The sequence below is a fragment of the Mesoplodon bidens genome (assembly GCF_964165515.1).
Source record: "Mesoplodon bidens genome assembly, chromosome: 17".
Lineage (NCBI taxonomy): Eukaryota > Metazoa > Chordata > Mammalia > Artiodactyla > Ziphiidae > Mesoplodon > Mesoplodon bidens.
In genome coordinates, this window is record NC_138174.1 from 4,196,474 (window position 1) to 4,217,772 (window position 21,299).

The following is a 21,299-nucleotide window of genomic DNA, read 5'->3' on the forward strand; positions in this document are numbered from 1 at the left end:
AAAGTGAATATGCTATATAATGCAATAAGAAAACATAATCCTAAAACACAGTAGGAATTCAAAATAGACATTAAACAGCTAATTCCTACCCTTTTCAACTGAACAGACATTATTACTTTCCAAAAAAATCAAAGAAACTATGACAATTATAAATCAACAAAAAACAGGATATCCCAAAAGAAGAATGTAAACTATTAAAAAATAGAAACTCTAGGGAAGAAATAATATACTATATGAACTTCAGATCTGAGATGGGAAAAGAAAGAATCAACTAATCTGAAGTTAGACCAGTAAAAAAAAAAAAAAAAAATCTATTCCAAAGAAGAAAGGGAGGAAAACTGAAGAAAAATGCACAGTGCCACAGATCTCTTGTCAACATCAAGCATTCAATCATATATGTAATTGGAGTAAAGGTAAAGGAAAACAAAAGCAGCAGAAAAATACTTGCAGAAATAACAGTTGAAAACATTGCAATTTGGTTAAAACACATTAACTTAGGGGTACAATTAATCCAAAGTAGAATAAACACAGTGAGAACTACACTTAGTGGCAACATAGGCATACTGCAGGAACCCAATGACAAGGGAACATATGGAAAGCAGCAAGAGGAAGATGATACATCACATACAGGGCAACAACAATAAGATGACCTTCTCGTCAGGAACAATGGAGCCAGAAGACAACAGAATGACAAATTCAAAGTATGGAGAGAAAAAAACAACCGAGTATTTACCCTGACGATAGATTTAAGTTAGAAATCAATAACAGAAGGAAGATAGGAAATACCTAAATGTGTGGGAATTAAACAACACACATTTAAATAGCCCATGAGTCAAAAAGGAAATTGCAAGGAAAATACTGTACCTTGAACTAAATGACAACATATCAAAATGTGTCAGCTGTAGTTAAATCATTGCTTAAAGAAATATTTATGTCTTGAAATGCTTTATAGTAGAAAAACTTAAAATCAACTATAAAAGCCTCTACCTTAAGGAACTAGAAAAAGAAAAATAAATGAAATCTAAAGTAAGGTGAAAGTAGAAAATAATACAGATATGAATATGTTGTATTATATATTGGAATATTATATTATTATATATTATGATTATACATTATATGACTATATAATATATATTAATATGTTATATATATAATATATATGTACACATTATATATGCTATATATATATCAGAATGCAAATAGAAACTGGACAAACCATAGAGTTGGCCCTTTGAAAAGATCAGCAAAATGGGTGAAGCCCAAGCTAGACTAATCAAGGAAAAAAAAAGAGAGAGTAAACACAAATTATCCACATGAGGAAGGAAAGAAGGAATACTACCACAAATCACACAACAGCAAAAAAATAAAATAACCCTGTGAAGAACTTTATGCCAACACATTTGACAACTAGATAAACAAATTCCTTGAAAGACCCAAACTGCCAAAACTAACTGAAGAAGTAGAAAATACCTAAACATGTGCTGAAGAAATTGAATGATTCATCAAAATCTGTCAAATGGAAAGTCTAGGTCCAGATTGTGTCAACAGTGAATGTATCAGACATCTTAGGAAGAAATACTACTAATGCTACAGAAAGTGTTTTAGAAAACAGAGAACAGAGGAACGCTTCCCAGCTCATTTTATCAGGCTGGGATTGTCCCGATACCAATGCTGGTCAAAGACATTAAAGGAAAGAAAACCACAAAGAAGTATCCTTCAGGGGCACAGGCTAAAAATTCTTAATGAAATTTTAGCAGAATGTGTAGAAAAATAAAATTAAATCATAAAATTTTAAAGCCATGAAGGATGTGGGAGATGCAGCCTGCTCTTCTTTTTTACTGCCCTCCACTCCTCTTTTAAGTAACAGTTTCAGCCAATTCCATACCCAGTTGTTTTCACCAGTTCAGCATACAGCTCAGTCAGCAGACTTCACTTTTACGTGCATTTATGTTTACTGTTCATCTGATGGGGACACTTAAGAGTGAGGACACGGAGAAACCAAGGCACCGGATCACATAAGCCTGGATAATTGAGTTGGAGTCATAGTTGTGCCGGCTGGTGAGTGACCCCTGCAGAAGCTGGAAGGGGAGGAGAGTGAGGTCAGGTTGGTCATTCCCTGCTCCTCCCTGCAATGTCCTCCCCATCTGGTTGTCTGTCTGCCACAGCTCACTGCTCCTCTCAGGGCAGCCCACTCTGCAGGACCCTCTCCTTTCAGGTCCCAGTGACCACGACCTCCTCTGATCCCTTTAGACCTAGGGGTACAGCAGCACTTTCACGGTTACCAGCATGTAAATAATCCCTCTGTTTTTGCTTCTCATTTTAGGCTCCTGACAGCAAGTATTTACTTTCAGAGCCAATGAGAGATGATGCCCCATTTCTGGGAGAGAGCGTATGTAAATCTTCCCCTGGACACAAACCTATGAGGATGTGAGGCTCGGGTCTGCCACTGCCAAATGGGAACCAGCCTGGGGATAAAGCCTGCACCAGATGAATCACACAGGAGACACTGTTTGAGCCCACATCAAACCATAAGTGAAGCCAGATTTAGGACAAATCACCAATAGTCCACACAAGCCAACTGCTGGAATATCCATCCTTAGTGGCAAAATCAGCCCCTGTGTTTCCCCTCCCTGCCTCTCTGGTACATCTTTTCATTGTCCCTTCCAGTTTCCACCAGCATGGGTAGGGAGTGAGAGCAGAGAAAAAGTGAGAATTCCTCAAAATACTGTTATGATGCAAAATAAAAACCGGTTTATCAAATCTGAACGGTTAAAAGAAACCATTTTGGTGAACTGATTATTGATGAGTTTGCTTGCTTCTCTTGAGGTCAGTTCTACCTGCAGAGTTTTCAGCTATGTGACCTAATCAATTCCCTTTTCACCTAAGCTGGATTTGAATTCAGCTTTCCATCATGTCTGTCAGCTCTAACTGATAGAAGACTAGGTCACAAAGAATCCTGAAGGCTAAATAAACTACAGACAGCTCAGGGGAAAGCAGAGTGAAGAACAGAAGTTGCTGAATATTTTTAGTAGATGCTGAATGACAGTGAACACAGAAGGACATTTAAGGGAGGTGTGTGAAGCGTAGAGTGGACCGCACTGATTGAGGACCACGCCTGTGATAATACTGACGAGTCCAATGCACTAACACGCTCTAAGAATTGGTCCATTTACTTTTTTTACTGAGGAGCAAGGAACAACTATTCTGTACATAGCTTCAGGATTTTCTCAGTTCCAGGCATCTTGGTTGTAGATGATTTGCTTTTTTTAAAAAAAGAATGTTTTTGCTTGCACTCCTACTCATAACTTCATTTTCCTCTAGGTGTCAGTGAATTGTTTTTAAATTTGCCCCTCACTGTAAATAAACGGAGGGCCTTTGTTCTACCTGAAAGACTTCTTTCATTTGGCCATTACATCAATGAACAATGTACCACTGAAAAATTATAAACTGCTTTTGAATAAATCTTAAACCTGACAATATGAATTAAATTCAGACTTTTCATTTCAGTTTGAGCAAATATTTTCCCAGGAAGGAACTTTGTCTCTACAAAAACTTATATTTCCATGTCTATATTTTCTTCACATAAGCAATATTAAATATAGCAGGAAAAAACACAAGAGTGAATATATTCTTACCTACAACATAATACTGCTCTGCATGAGAGGGCCAAATTAAGGAAGCTCTTCTTAACTTCAAAGTGGAGGGCATGCTTCAATGTTTTACCATCAAAGATTAGGGCCAGGTCATTTTGTTTACCTAACAAGGCTCCAAGATCTTGGCAGTTCTGATTAATCACTTGTTGTGTTGCCTAAAACAAAGAGGGGAAAATTACTTTATCTTTATCATCTTAAATATAAATGAAAAGACCTTTTGAGTCTAGATGGTAGATTAAGGCGTATGTTTACTTCCTTCTTCCCTGTGAAAATCTCACAGAATTGAAATTTAAAAGTAAACGAATAACATGAAAAGATGTTTGAGATCATTAGTCATCAGGTAAATGCCAGTCAAAACCACAATGAGATACCACTTCATACCCACTAGCATGACTAAAGTTAAAAAGTCAGATAATAACAAGTGTTGGTGAGGATGTACAGAAATCAGAACTCTCATACACTGCTGGTCAGAACGTACACTGGTGCAGCAACTTCGGAAAATAGTCCAGCAGTTCCTCAAACAATTAAACGTAGAATTACTGAATGGCCCAGCAATTCCACTCATTAGTGTATATACACTCAAGAGAAATGAAAACATATGTCTGCACAAAAATGTGTATATTAATGTACAAGCAGCAGCATTATTCATAATTAACCTAGAAGTGGAAACAAGCTGATGAATGGATAAACAAAATACAGTATATCCATACAATGAAGTATTCTTTAGCTATAAGAAAAGGTATGACGTACTAATGCATGGTACAACATGGATGAACCTAGAAAACATTATGGTAAGTTAAAGAAGCCAGTCACAAAAGACTGCCTGTTGTATGACTTGATTAATATAAAAGTCCAGGGCCTCCCTGGTGGCGCAGTGGTTGAGAGTCCGCCTGCCGATGCAGGGGATACGGGTTCGTGCCCCGGTCCGGGAGGATCCCATATGCCGCGGAGCGGCTGGGCCCGTGAGCCATGGCCGCTGAGCCTGCGCATCCGGAGCCTGTGCTCCGCAACGGGAGAGGCCACAACAGTGAGAGGCCCACATACCGCAGAAAAAAAAAAAAAAAATATATATATATATATATATATAAAAGTCCACAAGAGGCAAATCCATAGAAACAGAAAGTAGGTGAGTGTTGTTTAGGGGTGGGGGGAAGGAGGGTGAGGGAGATGACAGCTAAAGGGTACAGAGTTCGTTTTAGAGATGATGAAAAGTTTCTAAAATTGATTCTGCGGATGGTTGCGTATATCTGTAAATGCATTTAAATCCATTGAATTATCTTAAACAGATTAATTTTATGCCATGTGAATTATATCTCAATAAAGCTGTTTTTGAAAAGGTATGTAGACTGCCTATTACGTCTTCATTTGTTAGGTCTGGTGGGTTTTTATCTTGTTCCTTCTCCTGCTGTGTGTTTTTCTGTCTTCTCATTTTGCTTATGTTACTGTGTTTGGGGTCTCCTTTTTGCAGGCTGCAGGTTCGTAGTTCCCGTTGTTTTTGGTGTCTGTCCCCAGTGGCTAAGGTTGGTTTAACATATTAATAAATGAAATTTTAACAAAATGTGCCACTTGGGGGAAAATTTTAAAAAGCACAACAGGTATCAAGCACCAAAAGATTTAATAAAATAATCCTCAAGCCTCTTTTCCTAAAGGACCTTCATTACTTATTACTCAAATGCAATAACTGTGTTTCCTGAATTAAAAGGTAATTTAATAACCCTTGAATTACTGAGGCCTTTATATAAATTTGAAGGTCTAATAACAGATGGAATTCAAAAGCATGAAATTGGATTTCACACTGTGTAGAACTATTAAGTGTAACATAACGTATACATCGTATTAAACATTTCCACCTCTACTCTTCCCACACGGTTGACTGAACGTCCCATGAATGGTCTCAAGTGGCTGCAATTGTCCTCTCCCCCAAATGGAATCTGACAAAATTGAAGGCTGCCTCTACTTTCATAACTTTTCCCACATTTCATTGATTACTGAACCCAAAACCTGGTGCTTTTCTAACTACCATATTGTTTTCAATTTTACAATTGCTTAGGAACACTAGATGCTTGAAGCTAAAACTGTCAGCTTTAATGTTTAATTTTTTTCTCTCGTCCCTAATTTATTTATCTGTTTCTCTTTTCCACTGCTTCTGCTGCCAATACCAACAGGAGTTAAGCCAATTCTGACATAGTTCATTCTAGAATGTGATTTTGTGGCTGACTTTCTGAAATTAATGACGTAAAATACAGTTTGGGGGCTTCCCTGGTGGCGCAGTGGTTGACAGTCCGCCTGCCGATGCAGAGGACACGGCTTCGTGCCCCGGTCCGGGAAGATCCCACATGCCGCGGAGTGGCTGGGCCCATGAGCCATGGCCGCTGAGCATGCGCGTCTGGAGCCTGTGCTCCACAACGGGAGAGGCCACAACAGTGAGAGGCCCGCGTACCGCAAAAAAAAAAAAAAAAAATACAGTTTGGTCACTGGCAGCACATTATACGAGAAAACTGCATTATATGCTTCAATCATGTAAAACAAGTACATCAGTATTTCATAATGATTATTTAGGGATAACGAGCTTTGAAAATGATATAACTTTAAAGTTTACAGGAACTTAAAACATGAGAAAAGCTTAGACAAAGTACCAAGGATCACTATTTAAACCACAATATTTAAGTGAAATAAAGCCTTCCAAAGTAGGCTACACTAAGACTAGCTTCTGGATAATTCTAATTACCTATGTAATCGAGACCAAAATGTTCACAAATTTTGTAAACACAAATTTGAACATATGTCTCAGTTTCCTTTGGTGTATATAATTTGGAGAAATAAAAACTATAATTCAGCTTTCATCTAATATTTAACAATGGAGGGGCTTTATAAAACATAAGAAGATGCTGCTCTATGTTATACTTTTAAAACCCTCATTAATGGGACTTCCCTGGTGGCACAGTCGTTAAGAATCCGCCGGCCAATGCAGGGGACACGGGTTCGAACCCTGGTCCGGGAAGATCCCACATGCCGTGGAGCAACTAAGCCCATGTGCCACAACTACTGAGCCTGCGCTCTAGAGCCCACAAGCCACAACTACTGAGCCCACGCGCCACAACTAGTAAGTCCACATGCCACAACCACTGAAGCCCGTACGCCTAGAGCCCATGCTCCGCAGTAAGAGAAGCCACCGCAATGAGAAGCCTACACACTGCAATGAAGAGTAGCCCCCGCTCGCTGCAACTAGAGAAAGCCTGCGTGCAACAATGAAGACCCAACAGAGCCAAAAGTGAATTAATTAATTTTTTAAAGGCCTTATTAATAGTACAAAAGCCATATACAACCCCAAACACATGCAAACTAAATTGAGAAATAAAGAAAAATGATAGAAAAGATACCATCACTATTATATGCTATGAAGAGGTAAGACATGAATTAACTACTCCTTTAACATGATGAGATTTCTTTTCTTATACTACGTTGAATACTTTATTGAGGTATAATAGGCAGACAGTAAAATGCACAAATCTTAAACGTACAGCTCAATAAATCTTTATACACACACACACACACACACTTGCTTCCAATTAAGAACCATGACTGCTATACATGTAATAAAAGTATTTACTCAGAAGAAAACTTAAAGTTCTAATAAAAAGTGATTATTTGATACATAAAAATCAAGGAGCTGGGGAAAAATGGTTTAGATTAAAAATATACACTTAGTGAAATAGAATATAACATGAAAAGCAGAAAAAAACCCATGAAAATCTAAAGTTATGTAAATCTATGAGTAAAGTATAAAAGACTATTTTTATCTTAATTTCTTTCAAACACACTGAACTGTTTAAAGCAAAAATTATACTATTGGCTTATGAGGATTTAACGTACTAAGAAAAATACATTTAAATGAGTGTATAGGAAAACTATAAAAGTTCAGTAGAGGGTAAGAAATAAACCTCTATGATTCTAGGTTTCTGTAAGAATGTCACTGCCCTGTTACAGAAAAAAAGCTGAACGTACTGAATATCAACTCCGCTTGCATCCATCAGAGAACTGAGGTTACAGGACTAACTGCCACCCCAAAATCTGGAGAGACAGGTGAACACAGAGAATTACAGCTGAAATCTGTTTATCTGGAACAGAAGCTGGAGCCATAAGCAAGTAGGAACACTTAAATGGTGATTTTGAGGAATTGTTGGAGGCTGAGTGTGGACTAGCACAAAAGTGAGAAACTCCTTGGGTTGCAGTCTTAGCAGATGGCCCTCACACTTCTGTGCGTTTACCTCTGAGAACCTCACGGTGAGGTTCTCATGGTGAAAAGCTAAAAAAATTTCCCTCATGGCTCAGCAGAAGGAGGGGAAAAGTAACCGTTTTGAAATATGCCCAGAGCATTCTCCACTGCAAAAGCCTAGTCTCCCAGGTTAAAGACTTTACCAGAGCCTTATCCCACCTGGAGGGAAAGGCATGTACCCAACTCCAGCCCCCTCGGGCCTCCCTGTCTCACCTAAGGGGAGAAAGAAAGCACTAAGAAACACTTATGAAGACACAAGTGGCACAGTTTCAGTTAAAGACTGAGATTTAATTGTAAGATTACAGAACACTTCCCCTCCCACATGCCCTAACACCACACCAACAGGGCTGTAAAAACACTAACAGAAAGGAAGAATGTCTTTTATGGGCTCAACAGTAGACTGGACACAGCTGAGGAAAGAATTAACAAGCTTAAAGATATGTCAACAGAAGCTTCCCAAAGTGAAATTCAGAGAGGAAAAAAAAAAACCACAACAGAATATTCAAGAACTGTGGGACAATTTAAAAGGTCTAACATACAAGCAATTGTAATACTAGAAGGAGAAGAAATAGAGAACAGGAGGAAAAGTTTGAGTACTAATGACGGAGAATCTTCCAAAATTAATTGCAGACACAAGAGCACAGACCCAGGAAGTTCAGAAAATACCAAGCAGGGTAAATGCCAAAAATCTACACCTAGGCATATCATATTCAAACTGCATAAAACCAAAAACAAAGAGGAAATCTTGCAAGAATCCAGAGCGGGGAAAAAAATCCACCTTACCTGTAGAGGAATAAAGATAAGAAATGATAGAATTCTCATCACAAACCTTGCAGTCAAGAAGAAAGTAAAATATTTAAAGTACTGAAAGAACAAGAAACCCCAACCTCGAATTCTATATCCAGTGAAATTAACCTTCAAAGTGAAAGAAATAAAAACTTTCTCAGACAAACAAAAACTGAGGAAATTCATCACCAGCGGATCTGCCTTGTAAGAAATATCTTTTAAAGTTTTTCGTAGAGAAGAATGATCATGTCAGAAACTCAGACCTACATTTTTTAAAAGGAAGAGTGTCAGAAAAGGAATAAATGAAATCTATTTAAAATTCTTTAAAAATGAGTCTAAGAAAATGATACAGTAAAAAATATTGAACAGAACTGGCCATTTAACTTTTAAGGGCAAGGATGTTCAATACTGAATTCCAAACTCCTTTCATTCTTGCAAGGTAAATGCCATCTGTCTTTTCAACCTTTTCATAACGACTGCTGTATAGACAGATTTTTTTTTTCTCCTCTTTCCATTTTAAAAATGAAGGATCTGAATCCTGGATTTGGTATGACACCAGGGGGCTGATAAAGGACTAGCCTCAGACAGAGGGAGGAATAAGTGGGAACCAGGGCTGACATAGAACAGAAAACCAGTAGAATTTTCAGAGTCTTGGGAAAGCATCTTGGAGCAAATCTAGACTCTCCAATGGACTTGAGTGGGAGTTGAAGGCAATCTTATGTAGATTTTAAAGGAGCTGGGTAACCCTCAAGTAACAAGTTGGTTACATTCATATTAAATATAATTTTAAAAATCACTTACCTCTAATGAATTTGCATTCAATTTGAATACGAGGCATTTGACCTGATAACGGTTTACAGGAATATGCTACAAAAAGAGAAAGATGTCACATATTTGATGGCTCAATGCCTTGCATGAGCTCATTTGAAAAATCTATTTATATTCTTCCTTTACCATACTTTCTGCCTCACGACTATTTCAAACCCCAGTAGCTCATCACAAAAACTGAGCAAGGGGTTGTAGAAGGAAAAGGAATCAAAAAATTGGTTCATTTAAATCTTAAAAGGCAACTTAAACAGAAAAGATTGGGAAGGTGCATATAACTAATGGCTAAATCTGTACTTTTCAATGTCTATAGATTTTTATTTTTATTATCTTTTTACGACATGAGCTTCAGTTTATGCTTTATAATAATTCCAAGTTTTTGAGGAAGCCAAGTTCTGCTCTGTCAACTTGCTATATCAATGGTATGATACCTAGTCTACTATTAATATCATCCAAGGTATGACCAAAAGAAATAAATGTGTACATTTCTCGTACATCTCAGGAAGCATTTTCCAATTTGAAAATTTTAAGTCATTCTCACTTTTAAAATTAGAGAAATAAATACATATACAGAATTAGCCTAAGTGGGCCCAAATACAATCTGTATCTAGAAGAATGAAACCATCGCTGAGATAGATGAACCCTTACCAGAAAGGCTGACTCTTTATAAAAGCAGTCATTTTAAGCTGTGTGAAGCTGAGGAGACATCCACTAACAAACAGATAGTTCAATGATAGGTCACTTTCTTTTCCTCCCAAAGGGTTAAAGGGGCATGATATGAAAGCTCTTGGATAAATGAAAGGAACTAACCCAGCTGTGGAAAGTAATGGGAAGTAGTGATTCAGTTGTTAAGAGGCGAGCTCTTCACAGGTTGAGCAAGTTAGGACAGTATTTCTCCTCCATCTCACAGGCTCAGTTTTCCTCTCTGAGAATTAATGGTTGTCCTAAGGAGATGGTGTGTGTGCATATAATTCAGCAGCTGCCCACTGGTCCACGCACCCTCCCACTCTCCAGACAGCCCTCTCATACTCTTTCTTCTCCCCACGAATCTTCAATATATCCTCTCCAGCTTCCTTCTCAGCAAAATGAAAATGTGGGCCCCTTGTTCACAAAAAAAAAAAAAAAAAAAAAAAAAGGAAGGAGGAAATGCCATCACAGATACAAAAATATAAAGGTTTTCTTTAAAAATATTTTATACTTACAAAACGTAACAGGTGTAATGGTGAATAACAACATAAACTTACAAACTGCAAAAAGTTATATTTTGGTGCCATCATTTTATATCATGCAAGAAATACTTTATTAATGTGAAATCTTGATTGATCATAAGATTCTTCTGCCTTAATTTTCTGCAGATTCATTTATTAGATCATCAAAATTTACTTTTAGCAACTTAATTTTCAAGCAATATAATTGAAAGCAATGTTACTCTTGACAAATGCAAGATTGTAATTTTTGATCATTTTTAATTTTGAGCAGGATCTTTCTGCTAATATAACTATTGCTACAACTACTAAGAGAGTTTTATAGGCTGTAGGAACTCTGTGGTAAATTTCTGATAAATAATTTTGAAAATTAAATTTTTGTACATCTATAACTGATGATTCCTATGGAACAAATTTTCTAAAATGATTTCCTACAAATCAATTTCATGTAAGTTGGAAGTTAAATGTAAATTTATACAATATCATTTTAATGTTTCCATCGGAATTTCCTGAAACTTGTAGATGTAGTACAAAATAACAAAAGTAGCTTCATATGTATGTGATTCAAAATGCCTGTTTATGTATGTAGTCTGTTCAATTACAAGGAGAGAATCATTTTTACATTGTCTTCTTCATGAATTATTGGTTTATCTGATGCTTCCTAGGTAAACAGTGTTCTATTCCATCAAATATTATGATCTTTAAATTAAAGTTCTATTTGGAGCATGTGGATATTTGCTTTGCATTGTTGCAATGCTTTTTCAAAACCAGAGATTCTAAACTTTTCAGAGAATTCTCATGACTTCCTGACATGTCTTATTGTAATGTCCACGTGTCCACTTATATTTTGTAATAAGTTACTGGCGGAGTCAACTGCCTGAACGCTGGCAGCTCCTGACCCAGTGCTCAGGTTGGAAAGTTAACATTTGTGCAGCTGCTCAGGGACAGAACCCAGACACAGAGGGCAAGCCAGCCTCCCATCAAGGGTCCTGGCGCTGCCCCCGTGAGGAGCCTTCCTCTCTCCAGAAGCTACTGCTGACTCCACTGGCTGATTCTAAGCAAAGGCTAAGAAGTCTCCATGCATTATGATGAGAATGCAAATCAAGTCAGCGTGCAAGTTCTGAGTGCTTCTACTCGTACCCAGCCTTACACTGGGTGCAAAGGAAGATTTACAACAGAAATGTGATAAGCCTCTTAAAACCTAAGGAAGCAAAGCTAACACAAACGAGAACAAACCACACACAAATTCATTGGTGAACCAAAGGTAATGAGACGTGTCCTCCTGAGGTCAAGAGGCAGCAGATGCATGTCAAGTCATATTCTCAGGAAACTCCCAGAAGGTAGTAGACTGAGAAACTGGTCTTAGAAAATGTGCCCCCAAAATATGTGACCGTAATCCTTATTTCCACTTGTTGCTGTTGACAAAAAACAATCCTGACAAACTGATTACTGAAAGTAAACCTACTGCCAAATCCTTAGCCAAATTCTGTTTGGAACCTGTGTCAAGACTATGCGTAGTCTTTTAACTGCACCATGTCAGCCAGCTTTACCTCCTTGAGAGGTGGTGGTAATCTCAACAGTCACAATATTCATAAAGCCAACAGCTAACATCTACAAAGCCCTCAGTCTGCCCAATACAACATCTTAGAAAGAACTTCACAGACACCATCTCACCTAATCATCACAACAAACAGAGGTATCATGACCATCTCCATTTTATTAATGAGACAACTGGGGGTTAGAAAAGTCCACAAAGGCTCCGGCTGATAAATGTAGAGGCAGAAGAAGATTCAGGTTCAAACCCTGGTCTTTATAACTCTGAAGCCTGTCTTTTCAACCACTCTGCTATACATTTCTCTTCAAAGATGCAAAGATGTCAGCTCACAGAACCAGCTCTCAACCTTTTTTCTCTTTGAATCATTCATCAGCCATTCAAACCCATGAAAGTAACGTGAAAGCTCTCTAACCAAAGGCTCTTGCTTTTCTGGGGAAAAAAGCAAGAGCTCAGAAAGCCTCTACGAAAACAAATTATGTCAGCACAGTCTTCAGTTTATACCAGGCAAAGTTTACTGACTGTCTTTCAGCTGGTCTCCTCTTCCTGAGCAGCCTCTAAGCGAAGACAGTGAAGTCCAATCTAGGACCCAGAATTCAGAAAGGGTCGGGGGATGGCAAGCTGCACTAAGCCATCAGACATGTTTTGCTTTGCTCTTACAACACTTTATACATTAAGCAACAGTTATAAATCAGGATATTTTATATCAAAACACAATTATCTTTTAAAAACTAAAAACCTGTGCCAATGGTGGATACTCGATTCCAAAAGGCACGGATGCACTGGCTGCCCCTCCAGTGGGCCAGCGCTGCCCCTGTGGACTCCCCGCTACAACATGCGTGTGTTGCCCTTTCCCCTAAACACGTATGATTGACCTATGCCCACTATGTGTGTGTACTGCTCTTCATTCTAGGCCTGCCGGTTCTTCCCAGGGTTTTCAAGCCCTACTCTGAGAAATCGAGTTTGTTTCCTTTCTTTTTTCAAATCCACCACAGTGGATTAAACACTTGTTTGAAATGGGTGCAGTTCAATATAGCAATTAGCTAACCCAATCCATTTATTCTGAGCAAAGGGTGCTTCAAGTGAATTGTAGACGTCTGGTAACAGAAGTAAGTCTCATTCGATAAGGAAATTCTGCTCTTAACAATAACTGCTGGGTCTCATCTAGGTTGTGTTTCAGTCCTGAGCTGAAGAGACAGGTGAAGGCTCAGGTAAAACTAACAGTGTCAGGTAGTGGGCTCGGCAAAGATGTAATTTAGCAAGGTGGAGAGAAAGCAACTGTCCTTTTTTATGGTGCTGGGTCATCTGAGCCTCTTCACAAGACAAGCACTAAGTTACTGTGGTCATTGAGTTTGTGGTACTCAAGAAACATAGCAAGTCACATTAAAGCAGAAATGTGGAAGAGCTGGAAAAAGGAAAGCATATGCATGGTATGTTTCCAGATGTTTGTCAGATGGATAAATGAGTGTCAGCATCATGGCTGGACCCCTTTTGCGAGTCTTTATTAATCACGTTAACATCTAACATTCCTGCAGGACTTGCTAAGTGCTTTGCACCAAGCTAAACTCTTCACGGGGGTTACCTCAAGGCATCCTCACAAGAACCCTATGAAGTAAAAACTATTATCATCCCATTTTACAGACAAGATAACTGACGCTCAGAGAGGTAAAGTAGCTCCTTCAGAAATAACCAACCCTTCGTCAACTATATGTTCTCTTCCTCTACCACCCTAGATCTCTGCTCCCTTCACGGCAAAACTCTTATAAACAGTCATCTGCACCCACTGCACCCACATCAATGAGGGCTGACAGATCAACCGACCAAATGTATCCCAAATTTACAGCTGGCCTTTGAAAAACGCTGGGATAAGGGCACTAACCCTCACACAGTCAAAAATCCACGTATAACTTTACAGTTGGCCATCCATATCTGTGGTTCTGCATCCTGCAGAACTGCAGTAGGCACTACTGAAGAAAATCCAAGTACAAGTGCACCCATGCAGTTCAAGTCATGTCATTCAAGGGTCAGCTGGAGTCCCTCCCCAACATTCCCCATCACATCCTAGTACAAGTCACTGTCATCTTTTGTCTAGACTCCTACAAACGCTTCCTAAGTGATTTCCTAGCTTCCATTTAGTCTAGTTTCCACACAACGGCCAGCAGGTATTTTTAAAACACACATTAGATCATATCACTCCCCTGCTCACAACTCTACACATTTCTTACTGTGGCCTGACAAGCTCTCATCTCCTCTTTACCTGCTGTGCTCCCCGTATTCCACCCACGCCGGCCTTGCTACTTTTCCTCAAATAGGACACCGGGGCCATTGTGTTCACCATACTTTTGCCTGGAACCTTCCCAATGCTTGCTCCTTCTTTCCATCTGGGTCTCTGCCTCAAATGTCACCTCCTTAACATGTTTTCTGTCTAATTACCCCTCTACCCATGGCTATGCCCTGCTGTTTTTAGTCTTAGCACTTACTGCAATAATATTACAACAGACAGTGATTTGCTTGTTAATTCTGTCTTGTCTACTTGGATGTAAGTCCCATGAGGACAGAGACTTTATTACTCAATGTTTCATTCCGAGATCCTAGAATTTACTGGCATGTAGCAAGTATTCAATATTTATTAAGTGAATGAATGTAGAATAGACAAATTAGTGGAGATATCATTTAAAGGGTGTCTGATGAATACAGAGTGATTTTATAATATGTGTTAATCTACCCAGGGCTGGCTACCATGATGATCATGGAAAAATAGTAATGTCAATTCCTTCTTACCAAAATGTACACATTCACAGCTAAAAGTTGATTTTTCAACTCCTTTTCTGCATACCTCAACCCTAACATACAATCAAACAGTGAAATTTAAAAAATAACAAACTATAAAGGCAAGGAAGTGACATCAGAGCCTGGAAAAAAAACGCTAACTGAATATTCTCACTAATGATCAAGATGTTTATGAATAGACATATATAATTCAAGCATACGTATATACATCATTGGGGGGGAAATGTCATAAGATAACTTCAAGCATCAGAGGAAAAGGACAAGAAATTACATATTATTCATGTGGGCATTCTGCATTCTATGTTTCAAGAATGTGAAGGAAAGATAAGAGTTTGCTTTGCTTAGTTTGTTCAAATTCTCTGCTATATGACAGCAAGGTTTCATTGCACTACATTTTCCTGAAGGCATATAAAGCAATTACTGAGGGAAACTCAACCATACACTCTAAACTCTAGGGCATATTTAGGAGACACGTACAACCATATTTTTTTAAAAAAACATTCTTTGTGTCTATTACCTATGTTAATTGCAGTTTCTTGTATATCTCCTGTCAAGATCCATATTCTTATGTTTGCTTTCAGTAAATTTGTCATCGTTTCTGGAACACGTGCTTGAAGGAGATCTTCAATGGCTGTGGCTCCAAGTAGCAGGAACCTCTAGATGTTTTTTGAAAGAGGTATTTGTTATTACTAATTAAAGATAAAAATATTTTTAAATGGAATAAACAGAGCAAATTCTGACAAAAGATATACAGTCTAATAATTTATTACATGAAGTCCCATATATGTACACACACACACACACGCTTTTACTCTAGTCTCTTCCACTCGTCTATTTGTTTGTCCGTATTTCACTACAGCATGAGGCAGTGTAGCATGATGGTTAAGAGCTAGGTTTTTGAATTCATTCCCTAACTCTACAAGTTACTAGATGTGTGATCATAAGCAAACTACTTAAATTTCTGTTGCTCAGTTTCCTCATCTATTACTGGAGAAGTGGGGAAAATAAGATTACTGATAGAATTATTGTGAGAGTTAATATTTGGAAAGTGATTAGAATAATATCTAGCAGATTATAAATGGTCAAAAAATATTATCTATTATTTTAATTATTATAAGCTTAAGGTAAATCTTGATGTCTAGAGAGGTAAGCCTCCTTTATTATTCTCATTCAAAAAATATCACAATAATTCTTAGCCTCCTCCTACTTCTCAATGAATTTTAGAACAAACTTGTCAAGTTCTGCGAAAATTCTGTTGGTACTTTTATGCATTCCTGCATTGCACTGAATTCATAGATTACGTTGAGGAGAACTGCCATGTTTATTACCCTGGTTTTCCCACATATTGTATACACCCTTCCACGTATATAGGTCCTTACTTGTCATTAAGAAAAATTTTGTAATTTTCTCCATAAATGTCTCATCACCAGATGGTTTACAGTTTTTGTTCCTATTGTGAAGTATCTCCCTACCTCTAGAGAGAAGTGGTGTAGTGTTATTTGAAAGTGGACTAAAAACATTTTTAAAAGAAGTATGATTGATATGCTTAAAAAAAAAAAGGAGAGAGAGAGAGAGAGAGAGAAAGCAGATCATACCAAATGCTCAATTAGAACCAAAGGCAGAAAAAAGTGGAAAGGAAAGAAAGAAAAAGAAAACAAAGGGGAACAAATAAAAAATAGTTACAAATTCAGCAGATATTAAACTAATAATCATGATAAACATGTATGATCTAAATACACCAACTAAAAGAGGCTGTCTGATTGAACAAAAAATGACACAGACTTAACTTTACATTGCCCGTAAGAAACTCACATTGAATATGAAGACACAGATAGATTAAACTAAAGGGAATGGAGAAAGATATACCATGCTAATGCTAATAAAAGAAAGCTGCAGTAGCTATATTAATTTCAGAGCAGACTTCAGAGCAAGGAAATTATCAGTGATAGAGAGGGGCATTACATAATGATAAAGAGTCAATTATCTAGGAAAACATAACAATATTTAATGTGTATGCACCTAACAACAGAGCATCAAAATATGAGGCAAAAACTCATAGAACTGCAAGGAGAAATGGATGAATATACTACTATAGTTGGAGACTCCAACACCTCCTTATCAATAATTGACAGATCCAGCAGATAGAAAATAAGTAAAGATATAGTTGAACAGAATAGAACCATCAACCCACTACATCTAATTGACTTTTAAAGAATACTCATCCAACAACAGCAGAGTAGGTGGAGCATAGGAGATTTTAGGGCAGTGGAACTACTCTATATGATACTGCAATAGTGGACAGTCACATGTATTTGTCAAAACCCACAGAACTGTACAGTAAAACCAAACCCTAATATAAACTATGGAGATTAGCTAATAACAACATATCAATATTGGTTCATCAACTGTAACAAATGTACCACAAATACAAAATTTTTATAATAAGGGAAACTGTAACGGGGAGAGGAAGGTTATATGTGAATTATCTGTACTTTCTGCTCATTCTTTCTGTAAACCTAAAACTATTCTAAAAAAATAAATGTATGTTTTAGAGGAGTTTGGGATTAACATACACTATAATAACAAAATAGATAAACAACAGGGAAGGGATGGTGGTAAGACACAAATGAACAAATAATCTGACAGTTATCAATGTGATTTTAGTATCACAGAGCCTGATCGTTTGCATACATGACTTGGGCTAAATCCCCTCTCATCCACACTAAACAGGGATATTCAGTATTTTTGACTCCTGAACTTTTAAAGCTTATAGCCATTGAGAGAAAAAAAAAATCAGTGTTTTGTTAAATAACATGATTCTGCTCTGTTAAAGTATCTAAGAATGATAAGATTTCCACTCAGACCTTCCAAGCACTGTATGCTGCTCCTTAGCAGCTCTGGGTACTCAGGTAACCTTTAGAATATAGTGTGGCACTCACTTAGGCCAGACAACCTCCAAGACCAGACAGGAAAAGCCAGCCTGGGATAGTTCTTCTGCCTGTTATTTCTGCCTCTGAAGCTTAAGGAAGAGAATAAAGAGCCCTGCCAGTTATACAGGTCACCTACTTTCCTTGGACAGCAGACACACTTGAAATCTTCAACCCCCAATATTAACTGAGTACAGTTAATATTTCCTGAGCACCACTGCATGCCAGGCACTGTGTACCTGCTGGAGACGAGCATTCAGCTGATGAAGCAATCAGTCAGTTTAAGGCCACTGAGCTCCCTGACCTTGTTTCCCACCTCACATTCCCTGGGAAAGGAAAACTTACTCTTTTCTTCATCCTATGACTTTCTCTTTCCCCACATACGACTTCCAGATTAAAATTAAATCTAAAATATAAATTATAACAGTTTGATTAAAAACAGAATTGCCACACTAATACGTGTACAGTCCTTCAAGAGGCCAATTTTCTATTGTCCAGATGTCTTCTCAGTGTGTGGGAGTAACAGACCCACCCATCTCCCATAAGGAACAGGCAGGTTACACAATCAGCCCCTTTCCTGTGCTTTGTCAACAGAGTAATTGCCCATGAGGGCTACTGCAGCATGTTCATGCTCTTGGTATGAAGCTGGGTTAGGTTCCTAGTCTTCCAATATTTGACTGTGAAAAAAAGATGGACCCAGTGATGTTAAGAAATACCCTCAGCCTAAATCTGTTCTGGCCAAGATCCTGCAGGAATGAAATGCACAGTTCATGGGACCAAATGGCGAGAGAAATCAGGCCAAGAAACAAAAGTTGGCCCAGGACCCATTAAATCCCTGAAGCCTCAGCTGAAATTCCCAGTGACACTCGACAGCCCGGGGTACATGAGATTCCCCTGGAAAAGCAACCACGAGAGAATAGAGAGCACAATAAAAGTGTACTCATCCACACAGTGAAGTACCATGGCACAATCAAGGAGGATAACATAGAAGAATATTCAGTGATATGGGAAAATATTCCCAATTTATTACAGTGAAGACTTCATGATTCAAGCAGTACTTTTATGGGAAAAATGATGGGGGGATTTTTACATTTAATTTTTATGGGAAAAATTTCTCTGTGTGTTAAATACATACAATGTAATACTACATATACAACACACACATATGAAGAAGGAAAAGAGACTAACTTAGTCATTAGCCCAACATTACAGATGATTATTATTTATTATTCTAGCTGATTTTTCTATAATAAACATGCATTTCTTTTGAAATGGGAAAAGTTATAAAAAGGATACCAAGATTGAGGTGATTAGGATACAACTCAAAAGAGGGAGAAATATTTTGAATATTTTAAAAGACATTTTATGGGGCTTCCCTGGTGGCGCAGTGGTTGAGAGTCCGCCTGCCGATGCCTAGGACACGGGTTCGTGCCCCGGTTCGGGAAGATCCCACATGCCGTGGAGCGGCTGGGCCTGTGAGCCATGGCCACTGAGCCTGCGTGTCCGGAGCCTGTGCTCCGCAACGGGAGAGGCCACAACAGTGAGAGGCTCGCGTACCGCAAACAAACAAACAAACAAAAAGACATTTTATGAATTTTCAATACAATAAGACAGATGTATACTTCTGAAAAAAATTTAACTGAGCTTTAAAATTACATCAAGATATGAATACCTTGATAAGTGCCTTTTCTTCACGTATTTATCTTGGCATATACAACACATAGAGGGTATGTTACCTTTTCACTAGCATCATAACAGTCTTCCAAACTTTGAGTTCTGTCTTGTACAACTGTACTGGCTTTTTTTTTTTTTTTTTTTTTGCGTTACGCGGGTCTCTCACTGTTGTGGCCTCTCCCGTTGCGGAGCACAGGCTCCGGACGCGCAGGCTCAGCGGCCATGGCTCACGGGCCCAGCCGCTCCGCGGCATGTGGGATCTTCCCGGACCGGGGCACGAACCCGTGTCCCCTGCATTGGCAGGTGGACTCTCAACGACTGCACCACCAGGGAAGCCCTGTACTGGCTTCTTTATACATCACCAAGCACTGCTGATACTCTCTCTCAGTTAAATCTATGTAGGCAACACACAGAGTTCTCAGACCTGCGAGAGAGGGATAACCTGGACAGGCTTCCAGGGATCAGGGAGAAGGAGAAATTGAAAACAAAATCCAAAAGCGTTTCAGAGCCCGTGTGACAGAGAAGGCCTTCGTGTGGCCCTCCCGGACCTGGCCTGGCCTCCCCACTGATCCTCCTTCATCCCCTCCTCCTTGCTCACGGTGGCGCCCGCCAGTCCTCTTATTTCCCAACACTCGGACTTGCTCTTCCCTCCACTGGAACACTTTCTCCCGGAGAGCCCGTGGTTCTCCCTTCCTGCAGTCTCTGCCTAACTCACCCCATACAGAGAGCACCCCATCCCTCTGTTCCCTTCATCCTGCTTACTTCCTCTCCATAGCACTCATCACCCCACGACATCATCTATTACTGGCAAATTCCCACAGGGCATTAGCTCTCTATGTTTTGTTCACTTCTGTCCTGGAAGCTGAGAACAGTGCATGGCACTGAATAGATGCTCGGTAACTATTTGTTGAATGAAGGAAAGAACAAATGAGGCTTCGGTTTCCAATTCAGTAAGCCAGAAAGTCCCCAAAATAACAGAAAATGAATGTAAATCCCATTTTGCAAGGACTGGTTTGAAAAACATTTTTCCCTTAAACCAGACTGTAATATTTTAGGCTAACTCCTGTAAAACATTCAAATACTTAAGGATTCCCTAGAAACTAATTCTCTGCAGAAGAGCTATAGAAGTTGTTATTCTGCTTTGAGCTCAATTGCAATATAGTTCCCATATGCTTCTACCTATTGTAACCTGCTTACAGCACAGGTATATTTTCAGATAGCAGTAAAAGGCCCAAAATGCAAACTTGCAAAATATCCATACGTTCAGACAAGACACATGTGTCTGTAGGAAGCAGCAGCTTATAAACTAAAAGGAGAAAGTGGGCTACAGCTTTCAAGGTATTATTAGCTTTACCCTTATTTGATATTACACCTTGCTTTGCAAAGCTTCTATAAACCTTTCAGTAGATGTTGTCCTTATTCAAAACTCACTCAAGGAATTTTATTTCCTTAAGAGATGGATGATAAGTCAAAATCAGAAGGATAAGAAAATGGCAGGAAAATATCAACTATGTCAGCATTCTGAGTTATATGCACAAAATAATTAACTTCAAAATACACAACACAGGGCTTCCCTGGTGGCGCAGTTGTTGAGAGTCCGCCTGCTGATGC

General features: G+C 38.6%; 1 long non-coding RNA gene across 3 annotated transcripts in view; it reads right to left on the reverse strand.

Annotated features, from left to right (window-relative positions):
• The window catches only part of LOC308605057, a 51,711-nt gene that overhangs the window by 29,407 nt on the left and 1,005 nt on the right, over positions 1 to 21,299 (reverse strand). For 2 of the 3 annotated variants that reach the window (XR_014013590.1, XR_014013591.1), the window contains exons 2-5: positions 18,360 to 18,420; positions 15,605 to 15,743; positions 3,636 to 3,808; positions 1,886 to 2,078 (exon numbers count right to left, since the gene is read on the reverse strand). This is a non-coding gene — a long non-coding RNA (uncharacterized lncRNA). The remainder of the gene's footprint in view (positions 1 to 1,885; positions 2,079 to 3,635; positions 3,809 to 15,604; positions 15,744 to 18,359; positions 18,421 to 21,299) is intronic. The other variant, XR_014013589.1, reaches the window with a different exon arrangement.